We start from the raw sequence: 18,679 nt of genomic DNA, 5'->3' as shown, positions 1-18,679 counted from the left end.
TTGTCAGATCTGATAAGATTAGCTGCAGGCTTGTTTCTGGTGTTATTGAGAAACTACTGCAGACAAATAGATCAGCAGGGTAGCCAGGCAACTGGTATTGTTTAACCACTTGAGGACTGCAGTGTTAAACCCCCTTAGTGACCACACCATTTTTTACTAAATGGGCCACTGCAGCTTTAAGGCCTAGCTGCAGGGCCGTACAACTCAGCACAGAAGTGATCCCCCCCCCCTTTTTCTCCCCACCAACAGAGCTTTCTGTTGGTGGGGCCTGATCGCTCCCCCACTGTTTATTTATTTTTAAATAAATATTTATTTGAATTTTTTTAAAGTAATTTGCCTATTTTTTTCTTAATATTTTAAATCCCCCCTCACTCCCCCCGCCAGCCAATCAGCGTGATTGTCTGTCATAGGCTTCAGCCTATGACAGCGGATCACTACCAGGCCTCTAGAGGGAACAGCTGTATCACACGGCTGTTCTCAGTACCGCAATGCCTTAGATCGCAGTGCTGTACAGGGTTATTAGACGAGCAACGATCGCCGCTGGGAGACTGAAGGCGGAGCGGAGCTCTGTCATCAGTGCGGAGATGAGCTCCAGCAAACCCCATAGGAAGCCATTCACGCCAATCGGCGTGGAGTGGTCCTGGGGCTGCCGCCACATTCACACCAATTGGCGTGGAGCGGTCGGCTGGTAGGTAAAAGGAAATAAATATGGTAGCCTCCATATACCTCTAACTTCAGTTGTCCTTTAAAGAGACACTGAAGCGAACTTATTTTGCCCATTTTACCTTATAATTCACTTCAGTGCTCTCATGACAAGTAAACCGCCGCGTCCCCGCCGCAAAACAAGGGCTGCAGAGCCCCCAAATCCCCGGGGGACAATCCAGCCGGCATTTCCTGGAAGGGGCAGAGCTTTCAGCTTCAGCTCTGCCACCCCTGATGTCGATCGCGGCGGATTGCCGCCTCTCCCCGCCCCTCTCACTCTTCCTTTACAGAGAGGGGTGGGGAGAGGCACCGATCCGTGCGGCGATTGACTGCAAGAGAGGCAGAGCTACAGCTCATAGCTGTGCCTCTCAGAGCAGCAAAATCCACGACCAAGTTAGTTGTGGATGTTTGCAGAGGGATTTGGGGGCTCTGCAGCCCTCGTTTTGCGGCGGGGACGCGGCGGTTTACTTATCATGGGAGCACTGAAGCGAATTATAAGGTAAAATGCGCAAAATTAGTTCGCTTCAGTGTCTCTTTAAAGGGATACTGTAGGGGGGTCGGGGGAAAATGAGTTGAACTTACCCGGGGCTTCGAACAGTCCCCCGCAGAGATCCTGTGCCCAAGCAGCCACTCACCGATGCTCCGGCCCCGCCTCCGGTTCAATTCTAGAATTTCAGACTTTAAAGTCTGAAAACCACTGCGCCTGCATTGCCATGTCCTCGATCCCGCTGATGTCACCAGGAGCGTACTGTGCAGACACAGACCATACTGGGCCTGCGCAGTATGCTCCTGGTGACATCAGCGGGATCGAGGACACGGCAACGCAGGCGCAGTGGTTTTCAGACTTTAAAGTCTGAAATTCCAGAAGTGAACCAGAAGCGGGGCCGGAGCATCGGTGAGTGTCTGCACGGGCACAGGATGTCTGCGGGGGACCATTAGAAGCCCCGGGTAAGTTCAACTCATTTTCCCCCGACCCCCTACAGTTTCCCTTTAAGTGAGCAATTTTGGTTACCCGCAATGCATACTGAATATGCAAATAATCTCTTTATGCCCCAGAAGCCAGGCTTACATTTTTAGTCTCTTTTAGTCCCCTATACTTTCCTAGTGGTTTTGGGTCACCCTGAGCTGCTTCGGTATTTTATTGTGCTGAACGGCAAGCAAATGTATTTTGTTGTTTTTAATTTTAAACTATTCAGTAAATCGGTTACACACTGCATATAGAGTATGAACATTTTACATAAAAATAGCAGATTAATAAAAAAAATAACAAAAAAATCTTTTAAATCAAGTAAACTTTGCAATAGGCCTTCATACAGGATATTCATGATAGTACACCACAGTGTCACTTAGAAGAAAATACCATCCGTGCTTATTTAAGAAAGCAACAAAAGTAGAAATTGTGATGATTGAACAAACTGCTAAAATGTAGAAAGAAAAAACCTGCTGAAGCACAATGTGCAAGAATTAGTGGAAAATGTTGTTTTGCCTCTACAATTTAGTCAACTCAACAGGCTTGTAAAGCTTAACTATCCAAAACCTTCCTGCCTCTCTTGGCTCCACATCTTTATCCTCTTGAATGTCAGCACATTAAAATTTAGAGACTATAACAATGCGCATTACTAGTCTGAGATGACCTACTGATGTTTTTTATGATTACTTTAATGTTTTCAATGAATCCATACTTACAAGCACTAATATAGAAATAAAAGTTATTCAGTGTCTACCATATACGTAAAAGATTCATGGCTGCATTTGCTTTGTAGTGTTCATAAAAACTGTCACTGTTAGCAAAGCAGAAACCTGGCCCCTTCATGTAATGCTACAGAAAGTCACCTTCCACATTGGCTAGTAACACAAAGCTATCTCTCTTCTGAAGGCAGAAATATATATATCGTGTGCAAATTAATTGCAAGAATGTAAAAAAGGAACAATAAATTTTAATGTCAATTCCAGATTATTTAAATAATTAATTTGACACACTTGATTTGGCACTCAGTCAGTAAGTGTATTACTAAAGAAACAAATATGTGTGACGTTACAATGGTGTCACAGCGTTGACTGAAAAGCATGTGTTAAAATGACCCCAAACTCAGTCTCCAAATGTGGAATGTGAAGCCTATCTTACTGGGAAAACTGGGTAAAAAAACATGCTTATTACACGGTTGTACAATGGAGGACTCTACAAACAAAATAAGTGATTGGGTCTCTACCTAGATTAAGGCCTGATTAAGCCAGTTTATTCAATGAGCTTCACAGTACAAAGCATAACGTTTCAGTTGATCTGACCATCCTCGAGCACTTGAGGAAGGTTGGATATACTGAAATGTTGTGCTTTGTACTGTGAAGCTCATTAAAGGGGAAATTCAGCCTAAACAAATATACTGTCATTAAGTTACATTAGTTATGTTAATTAGAATAGAGAGGTAATATAATTTTTTACCCACCCAGTTTTAAAAGAACAGGCAAATGTTTGTGATTCATGGGTGCTGCCATCTTTGTCATGGGGCAGCCATCTTTTTGGTTGAAAGGAGGTGACAAGGAGCAGGAGACACAGTTCCAACTGTCCTGTGTCCTGATTACCCCTCCCAGCTGCACACGCTAGGCTTCAAATGTCAAATTCAAAATGTAAAAAAAATTGCACCAAAGCAGCAGAACGAGAACAACAACATCAGAAATCCCATCATGCTTTGCATAGCATCAGGGGAAAAAATGCCCGGGCAGTTTTCTTCTGTGCAGCTAAAAATGAGGCTTGTATAAGAGAAACAAAGTTCTGATGCTGTGAAACAGTTAAAGAAACACCAAGCCTTTTCAGTGCTGCTGAGTCGATTTTTAGTCTGGAGGTTCACTTTAAATAAATTCAGGTTGAGACCTAGTTGCTTCTCTTTTTTTGGTCATCACTGCACCTTTGGTGGATCCGGGTGTTGGCTGGTTTGACTCCCTGGTGTATGGAATTCTGTGGGTTGCAGCTCCGGAGCTCCTTTTGTTGCAATGAAGGAACGTAGTCTTTGCAGATGAAAGCCATTTTGAAAGCCAGTTTGAAGTGCCAGTTTGTACGGTGCCAGTTTGTACAAAAGAACAATTTGTATGCTGTACTGACCAGGTAACCCGCTAAACATTTCACCAATTTGAGACTCTCTGGGCCAGTATAGATAGCCAGATATAACCCCCCTCCCCAGTATATGTGGCCAGAGATGCCCCCAGTATTAGGTAGCCAGATGCAGGTTCCTCTCTCCCCTAGTATAGGTAGCCAGATGTGGCCCCAAGTATTAGGCAACCAGAGTCACTCATCATGCAGAGAGTGCTGTAGAGCAAAAAGTAAGTGACTCAGCATCCAGCAACGGGAGAGACTTGCTGCCCTGCAGCCTTGGAGACCAAGACTTGGAACCAGATGGTGAATCGCTCACCTCTCACTCCACTGTGCTCTCTGCATGGGCCGCACTTGTCCCCTCTCTGTTCCTGTGCTGCTCCCCCTCTGGCAGTTTACCTCAAGCAAAAACCTGCCTCACTCACCCCTAAACTGAAGAAGTGTGAACTGTCCCATAAACATGTTAATAGGATATCCGATGTCGGTGTTGTGTGATGTCTATAAGGGATGGAGTTCTCCCCTGTAAAATGAATTCACTATCATGTGTTCAAGTCAGACTTTGCGCTTTCCCAACCATTATTGGTTTACCAGCGGTAAACTTTTAGCCCATAATGCCCCACAGTACCTGTAAACTAAGGTCACCGAGGTTGGAATGGGCAGTAGGGATGGAGTTGCCATGACAAACATGTTTGTATCAGGATTTGTGCTTTCGCCTGGCAAACCACACCACGAGAAGTTTGCCTATCATTACTTCTGTATTCAAGAATTCAAAGTGCATTGAATACTATATAATCATGATGGGTCTAAGTAAAAGATACAAATATTAAGAAATTTAGATCAGATATTCAGCATTTCCAATAAATAGGCAGCTGAACATATAACGTAAGTAACAATGAATGATTGTTTTAAAGTTTGTAAAAAATTAGGAAAAAGGAAGCATTAGAAAAAAATAATCATGTTTTGCAGGCAAGCATCTCAAAATAAAATTCTGCTACGTGTGAGATATTATTAGTAGTGTTTGTTGTAAAATTCCACTCTCAGCAATATGTGTGGCCATAACAGTACGTGCAACAGATTTACCACTTATTTCATCATTCCAAAAATAATCCATGCCAGAATAAAATAACATAATCCAACAAACACTTTTATTTATTTACAAAAAATAATTACTCAAAAGAAAACATTCATATTTTATTTTTCATAGCTATTAAATGTGTAGACTTTGTGAACAGTAATTATAGTTTGCTTTGTTCTGTTATGTCTTTACAGATTCCCAACTCCCTCTACCTCAGAAGGGCCCAGAGCTATGTGGGTTTCCAAACTCTAACCTTCTCTCCCTCTGATACAGGGGTCCAACCTTCGTTTCAAGATTTTTTTTGTCTACATTTGTCCTTGGAGTGAACATTATGAAGGGCACACTCATTTTATGACCCTTGCAAAATGGGCCCCAGGGCTTTGAAGTTCACCTAGGTGAAATAAAAAAAATCCTGTTTTCTATACAATCTTTTTAATCAATTAGCCTTTCGATTTGAAAATAGAATCAAACTGAGCAGAAATTATTGAAAGCTAGGAAGTCGGAACGTCTGTGATCTAATCAGTTCTAATCTAAGTACTGTAGATTACCAATCTGATTGGTACATTTGGTCATTTTCATTAGTTGGGTGCAGGGAGGAGTTGCAAAAATTGACAGCCATATAGCTCTGTATTGCATCAATCAGTAGTAATGTTTTAATTTATTCTCAATCAGATTGCAGCTAAAGTGTCACTGAAATTAAATGCAGTAAGGAGATGAAATGACAGCTACTTCCCAACTTATTTTCAAGCAGGGAGTTATTGATTGTTAGCCAAATTTACTTCCATCAGCTAGCCACTCATCATGCAGATGTACCTTAGCCAAGCTGCTGAATTTATTTGTTTATAAACTTTATGACATTCTGTGACAAACACCCACCGATCCTGTCGTACTATGCCACAGTTGCCATACAGGTCTTATCCACTAGAGATTTCTGGAGGCAAATCCAGTTTGAGCACAGTAAATATTTAAAATTGGTTGGTTTGCCCATACACGATACAATCTTGTAAAGTAAAATAAAGTTATCGATTTTGCAACTGAAATTCAAGGTAATTTTGCTTCCACTACTCTCTGGATTGAATGAGGTGAAGAGACCTGGGAGCTAGCGCCTTAAAAGGGAAAAAATGCTAATTGCAACTTAACTAGCCAAATCAACAATTTATAAAAATAAGACAATGCAGTAGTGTGTCTCTTCTTGAGGACAGAGTTCTAGCATAGATCAGAATAATCAGGTGACAAGGGCTAAACTAGAACAATTCAATGGTTAGTTTTATTATCAAAACTATACACACAAATATACATTGGAGTTGGCAAATAAATATATCTAGCAGCTGAACAGATTGGTTGGATAAAATAAGTAAGAGATGAGATATGAGGTAGTCTGAATGATGTAATGTCTGAAAGTTTAAAATACTGTGTTGAAGTCCAGTAAACAATAAAATCTTCGTAGTGAATAATCCAAGATGGTGATTTGTGGCTGGTGTCCTGCCGTCCTTTCGGGATGGTATTTCAACAACAGATGACAGACAAAGGACCCAGAGGTCTGAGTGTATCAAACTCTTAAAGACCTCATTCTGAAAAGAGGGGTTGACATAAGAGCTCATACCCTCCCTGAAGCAGGAGAGTCTCAACCCTCTTAGAGAAGAAATCTGGAAGAACTTGTTTTTCGGTGCACGTGAGTCCTGTCCAGAAATGAACGGCATTTGTGTTCAGTAAGGCGTCACGAGTTCCCAGATATGAAACATGAGTATCAAGCTGGAAAGTGTGGCTGACAATAAGTATTATTCAGCCGCTGTATGTGCGATTTGCATGAAAGTCAGTCAGTATGTGCGCCAAGCTGACCTCCCCAACTTCTGTACAAATTCTACTAGCATTTTTCTACAGGTTAAAAAACCCATACAATATGATGAAAATAGTAATTTGAGGTCACTACAGAGGTTACCTGGCATGCTAGTAAACATCTGTATGCGGAAGTAGATAAATATCTGTTAGAAGCTGGTAGAGTTTCTAGAGGTGTAAGCACCCCTGGCGTTTCGGAGCCTCTCAGACTGGTAGAAGTCTGCCTTAATAATTTCTGTCATAGCCAATCTGAGATTTATGGCTACCCAACCTAGCAAGGGGTGCTTATACAGCCAGGAAGAGTCCTTTGACAAGAATTTGCTAATTTTACCTCTGTTCTGTGAGCTAAAGCTATAAAGGTTACCTAATTAACTTCTGTGTTGGAAAAGTTTAACTCTTTGTGTGAATGAGTGAACCCTGCGACTCGGCAATTGAAACATGACTGTATGGTTTATGATGCATTCGATATGACATATCAAAGGTGTCACACATTCCATTAGCCTGCTGCTATAAGGAGAGGATCTTTCACTTTGCCAGATTTCTCTTCAAATAATCAGATTCATGAAAATCCTTATTTTGTTTTTACTATTTTCTTGATTCTGGTTGGGTATTTGAAGAGAAGACAGGCAGAGTGAAATTTTTTTTTTTTTTTTGCTTATAGCATACTTGCCCATATTTCAGGAGGGTACGTCATGGCATCAAGTTTTAAAGTGTACCTGAGCTGTCATAAAAAGAAGATTTGATACTCACCCGTGTCTACCTCCAGCAGCATAAACACGTGTGAGTCCCTCACTGTCCTCCTGCGGTCTACCGTTCAGCTGCGATCTGCCCCGGTAATAAGCTCAGTCGCGTCCAGTCTTCTGTGCATGCACGGACCTCCCGCGCATGCGCAGTACACCTGGACTGATGTGTGGACAAACAGGCAGCAGGAGACAAACATGATGCAGGAGAGGAGAAAGATATTTATAAGCAGACTACGTGGGAGGTATGATGTGTGTATGTTTATTTTGACTTTTATTTTTCAGTTCAGGTTTTCGTTAAGATATTGTGCAGATACACTAGATTGCACGGTTAAATCCCATGCCTTAGAAAATCAGGGTCTCAATATTCAGAACTACCACACCCTTCATCTGCTTAGCATATGATGCTGATACATGTTGCTCCTCTTTATGTAAAGGATACACTGACCTATAACTAGTGAACCTATGGAATGGCAAGAGGATTAGGATAGAAAATGTTATGGATACTCAAGCCACAGGGGGGTCTCCTAGTTCCCCATATCATGCAATACTAAAAAGCCTCACAGCTGGCCTTCTTGCCCTTCCTTTACACACACTCCGACCTGGCTTGCTTTAGAGAATGATATTATGTAGTCTATGACCTGGAAAGGGTTGTTATGGTCCTGTGGACCCCATGACTGAATTTTTTGGAAACCCTGATTTTTAGACAGATTAGACCACTCAGCCTTTCTAAACTCGAAAAACCCTAATCTACCTACAATCAAGGATGTCCTGCACAAAAATAAATTACCAACTTGAACTCAGTTGTCTAAAGCTGGTCCTGGGCAGTCGAGTGAATACTTTTGCACTTTTCAGATTAACCATTTTATCTTGATATATCCTAGACCTCAGGGTGACATTACAACCTCTGAATTTGAACAGATTTATCTTTCTGACCCAACCAGGAAAAGGATCTTGTCACTCCTTTAATCCATTATCAACCTCCACAGGGATAAGTGTCAGCAGGATTGGGAGACTGACATTGGAGCCACTTTGGAAGACGAGGAGAGGTAGGACTGTATGGAGACATTATCCAAAGGAAGCATATATTACTCATGGCTAGAGGCCTCACTTAAACTTCTGCACAGAGTATATGTGACTCCCGAAAGGATCCATGAGTTTGATCGCTCCAAGTCTCCATTATGTATCCATGGTTGAGATGTTCCTTAACACATATAATTTGGACTTTCCCTAAGATGTCAAGAATATGGGATAGGGTCCACACTCTTAAACAGAATGACTTAAGTATCCCAATCATCAGAGACCCTAGGGTGTTTCTTTTAGGGTTTAAACCACTGGGTGTAAAATATACTAAACATAAGTTGGTCCAGATTTTGGCCTTGGCAACTAAATTGCATATAGTACACTTCTGGCTTCAGCCAGTGTTACAGTTTGAACAGGACTTAGAGAGGACCAACTATATAAAGCAATGTGAACGTCTTAATGCATGAGTGGCAGATACCCTGCTGTGCTGCATTCCTTTGTAAGGCTCGCAGTGCATTTCACATGACATCCATGGGGAGCCTTACAGGAGAATGCTGCTGCACATTGAACAGCTGGAGAGATGAGATTAGAGTACCTGGCACTAGAGCAGGTGTGTGTACTTCTCTGCATTATTCTATATATTTGTATGGGAGCACCTGGGGAAGAGGGAGGAACACTTGTTGAAAATGGGGGTAATGGGAAAGTGTTATACTGGCCACACATACAATGAGGGTGGCGAGGGGTCTTTTACTGGAACACTTTGCTATGGGGAAGTGGAGGGTCAGTTTTACTGTCCACACTTTGCTATGTAGGGGATGGAGGGTGATTGGCCATGCTTACTATGGGGGGTGGGGGTGTATGGGTGCTATACTGGCCACATTTACTTTTGGGGGGTGGTATTGGACTGACTACAATTGCTTGGAGGGGACAGATGGCTGTTATACTGCCCACATATGTCATGGGGGGGGGGGGGGGGGTTATGCTGGCCTTTTTTTATTTAGAAATGAGGGGTTCGTTATACTGGGCACAGTTGTTATGCTAGTACAAAAGGGGGAGGAGTTATTCAGCCACAGTTGCTATGTTGGGGGTTCTGTTGGCCACACTGATTAGGGTCTGAACACACTAGTGTGCTTTTGTCTGCTTCTTTGCTCTTTTCAGTAATATATCAGTATGTAACATTGATGTGCTGCTGAAAAGTGTAAAAGTGCACCAGTGTGTTCAGGCCATTACTAGTGGTGGGGAATGGTGGCAGAAATGAGGAGAATGATGAGAAGGAGGGACTTAGAGTTGAGGAAACCATGATATCTTCTCTGGTTGCCCTCGTGGTTTGGAGTTACCCCTATTATTATATTTATTTATAGAGTGCCAACATATTCTGTAGCACTGTACAATGTGCAAACATAAAACAATGGGGAGTAAAGATAAATGAGCAGGACAACCAGTGACACAAGTACTAATACCAACACATACAATGCATCCTATGTATGCCCTTATGTATGCCTGTTTTACCAAGAATCTCAAACAAAAAGTTGCTCTCCAACAGACCAGACTAGAACCAATAATTATCAGGGGATCGCAACACAGATTGCAGTCACTGCACTTCTATAATCCAACAGTGTATCGTAGTTGAGCTTCGCTCCTTCTCTCCTCATTTTCCAATATGGTAATAGGAAGAGATACCCTGAAGAATAAATTATAATGTGCACATATTGCTAAGTACTGTCTGAGATAATACACAATTTCTACCAAGAGCAGCACTCCAGTGGGATGTGCCACCACCAGAAGGCCAAGGGAACTACACCCCCCTCAAGTGCACTCACGAGGGGGGAGCTGGTGTAGATCCCTTGGTTTTCCCTGCTGGTGGTGGCACATCCCGCTGGAGTGCAGCTCTTGGTGGAAATTGTGTATTATCTCAGTACTTAGCACTATGTGCACATTATAATGTATTCTTTAACCACTTAAGGACCAGGGGATTTTCTTCTGATCGGTGCTGCGGGGACTCTCCAGCCCGCAGCACCGATCAGGAAATAGCCAAGGCTATCAGACTTCTCCCCCCCCTTTTTTCCCCACTAGGGGGATGTCCTGCTGGGGGGTCTGATCGCCGCCGGCTACCCGCACTTTCCAGGGGGGCTCTTCAAAGCCCCCCTCCGCAGCGCTTTCCGCCCTCCCCGGCTTTCCTTCCCTCTCCCTCACCCTCTGAGCGGCGCAGGACGGATATCCGTCCTAAGCCTGATAGGATAGGCTTCTGCCTATCAGATGCCGGCGATCCCCGGCCAATCAGAGGCCGGGGATCGCCGATCTACGCCACAGCGCCGTATGATGTAAACAGCGGGGATTTCTTCCCCGCGTGTTTACATTTTGCCGGCGACACGCGATCGGCGGCTCTCCGGCTGTTCACGGAGACACCCTCCGTGAACTGGCATGGAAAGGCCGCTCGTTTGAGCGGCCGTTTCCATGCTATTCCACTAACGACCCGCCGACGCCTATCGGCGTTAGGCGGTCGTTAAGTGGTTAAGGTATCTCTCCCTATTACCACCATATTGGAAAAGGAGAAAAGAAAGATCGCAGCTCAACTACGATATACTTACTGTATGTATGCCTGTTGGGATTTAATGATATAACACCTGATGAAGGTTTTGCATTCCAAACATATAGTGTAACATTATTCTCTAAAAAAATTTAATTTGCAAATCCATGCAATTTGCAATTCAATGCAAGTTTCCATTTTTTTCCAATGCAAGTTTTCACCAGTAGTGCTTCATTTTTTTTGGATTACTGCAACTGTGAAGGGCCTTTTCACTCATAACTGCACTCCAAGCCTTTAGTTGGTTGCAGTCACATAGCCAGTCAGTAACTACCATGCATCATTGCTTATGACTCTCTGGGAAATCTGAGTACTCCTCCCACTCCTCCCAGCTTACCACTATTTATAAATACTCAAAGGGAACTAAGTACCCTTTTCCCCTGCAGTTTCTCCTGGTTTCTAATAGCTATAGGAGCTGCAATGTTCCTCCCTACCCTTCTAGCTGCCCTTATTTATGCAGAGGGAAGGTGTGAAGATAGCATCTGTAACTCTTTGAAGCAGTTGTCCTAATTACCCACCCTCTCTGTTGATGCTGAAAGGTAATGTTTACTCTCTGCTAATTTTTGCAATAAAACAATTGCATTAGTCCTTAGCTGCCCGAAATTTCTGGCAGTCATGCAGACGGCGGAAGTAGGCTAATAAAACCTCTGCTAAATGTTTAAATGTAAAAAAAAAGGTAGAATGTAAGTTTTTGTTTTTAATAATGAGTCACATTATTGGCATGCACTTTTAATGTGCTATTGAGATGCCCTGGGTGCTAAAAATGGTGCTCGGTTCACTTTAACTATTTCAGTAGCCTGTACATTGTTTACACTGTACACTACCACTACTGTCTCTTTACTTTACACTGAATATTTGATTCAACACATTCCATAATAGTCTAATTTCCACTAAGTAACAGTCTTTTATCCGTGCAACGCCCAGTTTCAGGGCAAGATACGGTATCTTAAAAAAAAACCTCCTTTATAGAACACTATAGAAAATGATCATACGATAGTAGAAAGAAAGATGGAGCACCAGCTCTTGCAATTTGGATTTATTAGCGTTCACATAGGCATTACAGGTAAACCAGTAGTGAGGGTAGGAGTACCGGCCTGACAGCCGTTTCGCGGCAACTGCCGCTTTCTCAAAGGCACAAAAAGGTATCAAGCATTGCAGGACAATGTAATCAATATATACAATATGTTAACACTTACCACACCCCTCTGTCTCTGCATCACAGATTGGTACCGCGCCGCCCGTTACAGCGTTCGCGTACGCTTCCGGGTAGTAGCCCGCCCACTTCCGGGATCATGTGACTCACCCACCAATCGGCGCTCAGGAACGACGGACCTATCCAGAGCTTAGGATAGGAGGCCAATCCGGCGCTGCGCTTGGTCCACGTCACGACGAGCGTCCATAGCTACCCTGGTAGCTCCAATCATGATGCAGAGATTTGCTTGGGGCGGGTACCTGCAAGCAAAATGAAAATAAAGATTAAAGAATTAAAAGGCTACCTGCATAAACAGATTAAAAGCAATTAAAAGAACATATAGAGAGGCATGCTGAGTACAAAGCTTAGGAACTCCAATTAGTATGCATCTAGAAAACAATGTAATTCATTGCGTTCGTTAAGTCCTTGTGCATAACAGGCATCAGTTATTGAGATAATTTTTGCTTCCTCCTGCAAAAGAATTTGCTTACGATTACCACCTCTATGGGGAATAGGTACATGTTTCAGGCCCATAAATTTTAAACCACCTGATCTCCCATTATGACATTCCCTCATATGCAGTATAAATCTCCCCGCTCCAACACCTGTCCGTATAGAGTTGACATGTTGCTGGAATCGGGTTGCTAATTGCTGTTCAGTTTTGCCAACATAAAATCTTTTACAGGGACACATGATTGCATATACAACGTAAGTGGACCTACAGTGCATATAATCCCTAATGACGATATCTGTACCGCCCAACCGTACATTTTTTCCAGGTAGGAATTGGTCGCAATGATTACATGTTCTGCATCTAAAATTGCCTTTGGGGTAGAGATGCTGAAGCCAGTTTTCCCTTTTTATCGGTCGTAGCTCACTACGGTAGATCCCGCAAAAGGTAATGAATCCAGTAAAGTGTTGGGTGTGAAAGTAGCTGAGCAAAGACTATTTCGCCTGTCCGAGCGAGAAGTTAAACTGTTTTGGACAGTGGCCAGCCTTAGAAGATATAAAGAAAAAGGCATAGCAGCAAGAGGTTTTAGACGATATAGCGAGGCTGCTGAATACAGGAATGACCCTGATTTTATGAAGCGATGGAATGATCAACAACTGGAAAATGCACTAAAACTCCAAACGATTGTCCTGGAGCGTACAGAGAAGGAATACAATAAAGCAACTACAGAGATAGACGACTGCAAGAAAGAACTAGCCAAATTAACATCAGTAGAGCAACTAGAAATCATAGTGAATAAAGTAGAAAATAAACTGGTGAAAACACAAAGCGATATAAAAGAAAGGAAACTTCGCAAGTTCCAGAGGGACCAGGACGACTACTTAAAGGGACGACTATTTGATTGGGGACAAGCATCCAACCCTAAACCCAGGAAAAGGAGACCATCTAAACAACGTAGAGGATACTGGACAACAGATTCAAGTTCTGATTCAGAGTCTGAGAAATTGCCAAAATCATCTGACCCGGATTCCAACCCCCAGGAACCATGTGCAGGAGCCCCTTTAGGAGGTACACCCGCAGGGGCGGGCGGAGATTCAAAACACGAAAGGAGAAAGAAAAAAGTAACCTGGCAGAAGAAAACCCCTGGCAAACGATATCCCAAGAACAAATAATGAACTTTGAGATGCAGGAAGGCCAGAGAATCATCAATATCTCAGGTAAAGATCTTTCTGTGGAATGTCTAAGGGGGTTGGAAAAGGGCCTTAATTTTTCTATGACTTGTCCCTTTGATAAACCCAGATTTGATGTGGACTGGTACAAGTCTATCAGGAGACTAAATATAGCCTCCTGGCAGAAAAATAGAAATGATATGGGGGCAGAACAAGTACCGAATAATCTGGGCTTTATTCCAGAGAGAAATCTGGATACTAGTGATTTGGCAACACTACAGATACTCGAGTCTCTTTTAAGGGAAAACAATGATGTTTCAACCTTGGAACTGATACCTGATGAAATAACCCATCCGGACTCTGTATATAGCCCCAGGAAATCCACTAGAGACTTTCCTAGCGCTCCCGGATCCGCAATAGAAAAATTTGAACTGTTAGTAAAAGCAGATATGAGAGCTCTCATTTACCCCCAAGATGAACTAAACATGAACCCTGGAGAACTAAAAGCTCTAAGACAACTAAGCAGCGACAATAGCTTGGTTCTTAAAAGGGCAGATAAGGGGGGGAATCTCGTTGTGATGTCTCGGGAATATTATGTTAGGGAAGCTTTGAGATTACTGGAGGGAACATCTGGTGACTATATTAAGCTATCATCGAACCCTATAGAGCAGTACAGAGGCAAATTACAGTCTGTGCTGCGTATAGGTGTGGAAACAGGCCAAATTTCCAAGAAACTGGGAGAAGGGTTGTTACCACCATTTCCTCGTAAGCCGGTATGGTGTTTTCTCCCTAAGGTTCACAAGGATGTACAGCAGCCACCGGGGCGACCCATCGTGTCTGCCAGAGGCTCACTTTCTGAACCTCTGTCCAAATTTTTGGACCACACCTTGAAGCCTTTTTTAGGAGCGATACCGTCCCTACTTATTGACACATTAGATGTCTTGAGAAAAGTGTCTGATATACAATGGAAAACAGAGTATAGACTGGCCTCAATTGACGTTGTTAGCTTATATACACGCATCCCACAAGATCTTGGTGTAAGAATGGTAGGCGACTTTCTGCTGGAGCATGGAGGGGACCATGCTAAGGTAGAGTTTATCAGTAACTGCCTAAGATTCGTGCTATGCCATAATGCATTTCTATTTGAAGACAGATGGTACCAGCAGGCGTCCGGAGTTGCGATGGGGACAGCTGTGGCCCCCACATTTGCTAACTTGTATTTGGCTAGATGGGAGGAATTGATTATCCACAATGCTTCTAACCCCTTTCGCGACTCGGTCGTCTGCTGGTATCGATTTGTGGATGATGTATTAATTGTCTGGAGAGGTGACCAGGAAGGTTTTGAAGATTTTGTGAAATACATCAACGTAAATACCTTCAATATGCAATTCACGGGAGTGTGGGGGGGAGATAGGGTGGAGTTTCTTGATCTACAACTATTCATTAGGGGAGAAGAACTTGCAACTAGAGGATATCGAAAAAACACCGCTACCAACTCTCTCCTAAAATACAATAGCTACCACCCTAGACATACCCTTGAGGGGATCCCATACGGACAGTTCTTGCGACTCAGACGAAATAATAGTCTTGAAGAAGACTTTGAGTCACAAAGCTTCGAACTGGGTATGCGATTCCTAGCCAAGGGATATCCCTCAGAACTGGTGATTAAATCCTATCAAAAGGCAAAAAGTAGAGATCGCATGGACCTTATTTTAAAAGAAAGAAAAATAAGACAGACATCACGTTCTAAAGGTGGTCGTGTAGCGATGGTGTTTGATTATTCTCCAATGGCTACACAGATACGAACCAGTATCCTTAAACACTGGTCCATCTTAAAATGTGATCCCTCCTTAAACTGCATTACCAAAGAGAAACCCCTAATTACTTTTAGGAGAGCCCAAACAGTGGGTGATGTTGTCACATCTAGTGAGCTACGACCGATAAAAAGGGAAAACTGGCTTCAGCATCTCTACCCCAAAGGCAATTTTAGATGCAGAACATGTAATCATTGCGACCAATTCCTACCTGGAAAAAATGTACGGTTGGGCGGTACAGATATCGTCATTAGGGATTATATGCACTGTAGGTCCACTTACGTTGTATATGCAATCATGTGTCCCTGTAAAAGATTTTATGTTGGCAAAACTGAACAGCAATTAGCAACCCGATTCCAGCAACATGTCAACTCTATACGGACAGGTGTTGGAGCGGGGAGATTTATACTGCATATGAGGGAATGTCATAATGGGAGATCAGGTGGTTTAAAATTTATGGGCCTGAAACATGTACCTATTCCCCATAGAGGTGGTAATCGTAAGCAAATTCTTTTGCAGGAGGAAGCAAAAATTATCTCAATAACTGATGCCTGTTATGCACAAGGACTTAACGAACGCAATGAATTACATTGTTTTCTAGATGCATACTAATTGGAGTTCCTAAGCTTTGTACTCAGCATGCCTCTCTATATGTTCTTTTAATTGCTTTTAATCTGTTTATGCAGGTAGCCTTTTAATTCTTTAATCTTTATTTTCATTTTGCTTGCAGGTACCCGCCCCAAGCAAATCTCTGCATCATGATTGGAGCTACCAGGGTAGCTATGGACGCTCGTCGTGACGTGGACCAAGCGCAGCGCCGGATTGGCCTCCTATCCTAAGCTCTGGATAGGTCCGTCGTTCCTGAGCGCCGATTGGTGGGTGAGTCACATGATCCCGGAAGTGGGCGGGCTACTACCCGGAAGCGTACGCGAACGCTGTAACGGGCGGCGCGGTACCAATCTGTGATGCAGAGACAGAGGGGTGTGGTAAGTGTTAACATATTGTATATATTGATTACATTGTCCTGCAATGCTTGATACCTTTTTGTGCCTTTGAGAAAGCGGCAGTTGCCGCGAAACGGCTGTCAGGCCGGTACTCCTACCCTCACTACTGGTTTACCTGTAATGCCTATGTGAACGCTAATAAATCCAAATTGCAAGAGCTGGTGCTCCATCTTTCTTTCTACTATCGTATGGACAATTATCTGAATTGTGAGCACGGCTACTAACTGAGAGCGATCACATTGTGTCTTCTGTCAGCCAGCAACTGGTGCCAACCACATTTATCTCTCTTGACTATAGAAAATGATATTTGTTATAAAGCAAGAGAGCAGTTTATTGAATCCTGTAAATTTCCAGTAAGAATAAAGTTCATGTTGTTTTTTTTTAGCAGTGCTGCAATGCGATGCTTCATTGAGTTCAGCTTATTCCCTAATGGGTCACATGCCGGAAACTAAATACTTGCACAAAAAATAACAAGGACAATGGCACTGTGAGGTTACAAACGTCATTTACCGAGGAATGAAATCAGGCCCATCAGTGAACTGACACCCGGTATCTATCTGTGGAACAATTTGGCTGTCGATGTGGACAGAGTGAAGTAAAATATTTAATCCTCATTTACGGAACAAGTGTGGCTGGATTTATTAAAAGCTCACGTCACCACTGGGCACACAAACCAGAAACTTAGACTTCTCGGAAGGGCTAAATCTCGATGGTGTCTGGTGTGAGAGTCACATATTTCACGTCTTGAGGTCAGCAAGGTCACTGCTTGAAGACATTGGAAAAGTACCATACAGAGTCAACTAGAATATGCTGCATCTCATCTCATCTCATCTCAATTCAAGGAGGTAATTAGAACACTAAGGAGAAGCTGACTTAAGGTGGCCATACACTGGTCAATTTTTTACTTCGATCAATCATTTTAACCAATGAATGAATAGAATGGATCAAAAAGCGAGTTGTCATTTTGATGTAGAATCAATTCTTATCACCCAATATTCGATCGAATTCTTAAAATAAATTCATCGAGTATATCACAGTGTATTTCAATCGGTGGAACAAGAATCAAGAGCTTTTCATTATGTATTCAATCAAGTTTTACTCGATCTGATTCATCAGGATGCTTATTTTGTGATTGAAAATACATTAAAGTTGGAAAAATGGAACAAAAATCGACTCTAGTGTATGGGCAAAAAAATCGATTCATGTTTGACCGATTCATTTATTTTGAATTAGAATTGGTAGGTCAATCAATCGTCTTATAATCGATAAGTGTATGGCCAACATTAAGCTGACCATGCACTTATAGATTTCCATTCAATGTTCCAAAACGAACAATTCCTATCTGAAAAGAATCGATTTAAAAGGAATTGATTCCTACCATACACTGCTAATCAATTTCCAATAGATTCCAGCAGGGAATCTATTGAAAATAGATTGAACTGCAGAGTTGCACTGTTTGATGCAGTGCCAAGCTATAGGCCATCGATCTGCCAATGCTCTTGCCCCACCCCGATTGTTTTACATTTTCGATCCTGTCCAATCGCTTCTTTCAATCGTTTTTCGTTTTTTATTTAAAATGGATCAAAAATTAATCGATCTGACATTTTTGGTAATCTATTGCCAGAAGATAAATCAAATCTTCATTGAGAATTGACCTTGACTTTTCTCTTTACTGGAAGTGGGTAAAGCAACAAGGACACAGGTGGCAATTAATAAGACCTTTTTTATAAGCTGGGCCAGGGGTTAGAAGTCCCATCATTTTTAAATTAATGTCTGCATGGTGGATGTACATGAATTATATATAGCATATTGGTTTGAGCGTTATAGTTATTTTGACTTAAACGTATCATAAAAATTGCCATATTCTGCAGATACCTAAGGGTGTACCAGTTTTTCGGTTCATCTATGAATTTGGTGAAGTGATTGCCAAGGTACATCTCTCTGTGAGATCTCCCAAAGGTATTATTTGTATAAACCTGTTTTGCTCCGGATGGCTGACTGCAG

At 42.4% G+C, this 18,679-nt stretch overlaps 1 long non-coding RNA gene across 1 annotated transcript in view; it reads left to right on the top strand.

Moving 5' to 3' along the window:
- The window catches only part of LOC137561343 (uncharacterized), a 79,598-nt gene that overhangs the window by 43,719 nt on the left and 17,200 nt on the right, over positions 1-18,679 (top strand). Inside the window, exons 2-3 of the long non-coding RNA XR_011029976.1 lie at positions 5,057-5,095; positions 17,064-17,520. This is a non-coding gene — a long non-coding RNA (uncharacterized lncRNA). The remainder of the gene's footprint in view (positions 1-5,056; positions 5,096-17,063; positions 17,521-18,679) is intronic.

The sequence above is a fragment of the Hyperolius riggenbachi genome, chromosome 3 (genome assembly GCF_040937935.1).
Source record: "Hyperolius riggenbachi isolate aHypRig1 chromosome 3, aHypRig1.pri, whole genome shotgun sequence".
Lineage (NCBI taxonomy): Eukaryota > Metazoa > Chordata > Amphibia > Anura > Hyperoliidae > Hyperolius > Hyperolius riggenbachi.
The sequence above is the reverse complement of the archived record's forward strand: the minus strand, read 5'-3'. Positions and strand labels throughout refer to the sequence as shown.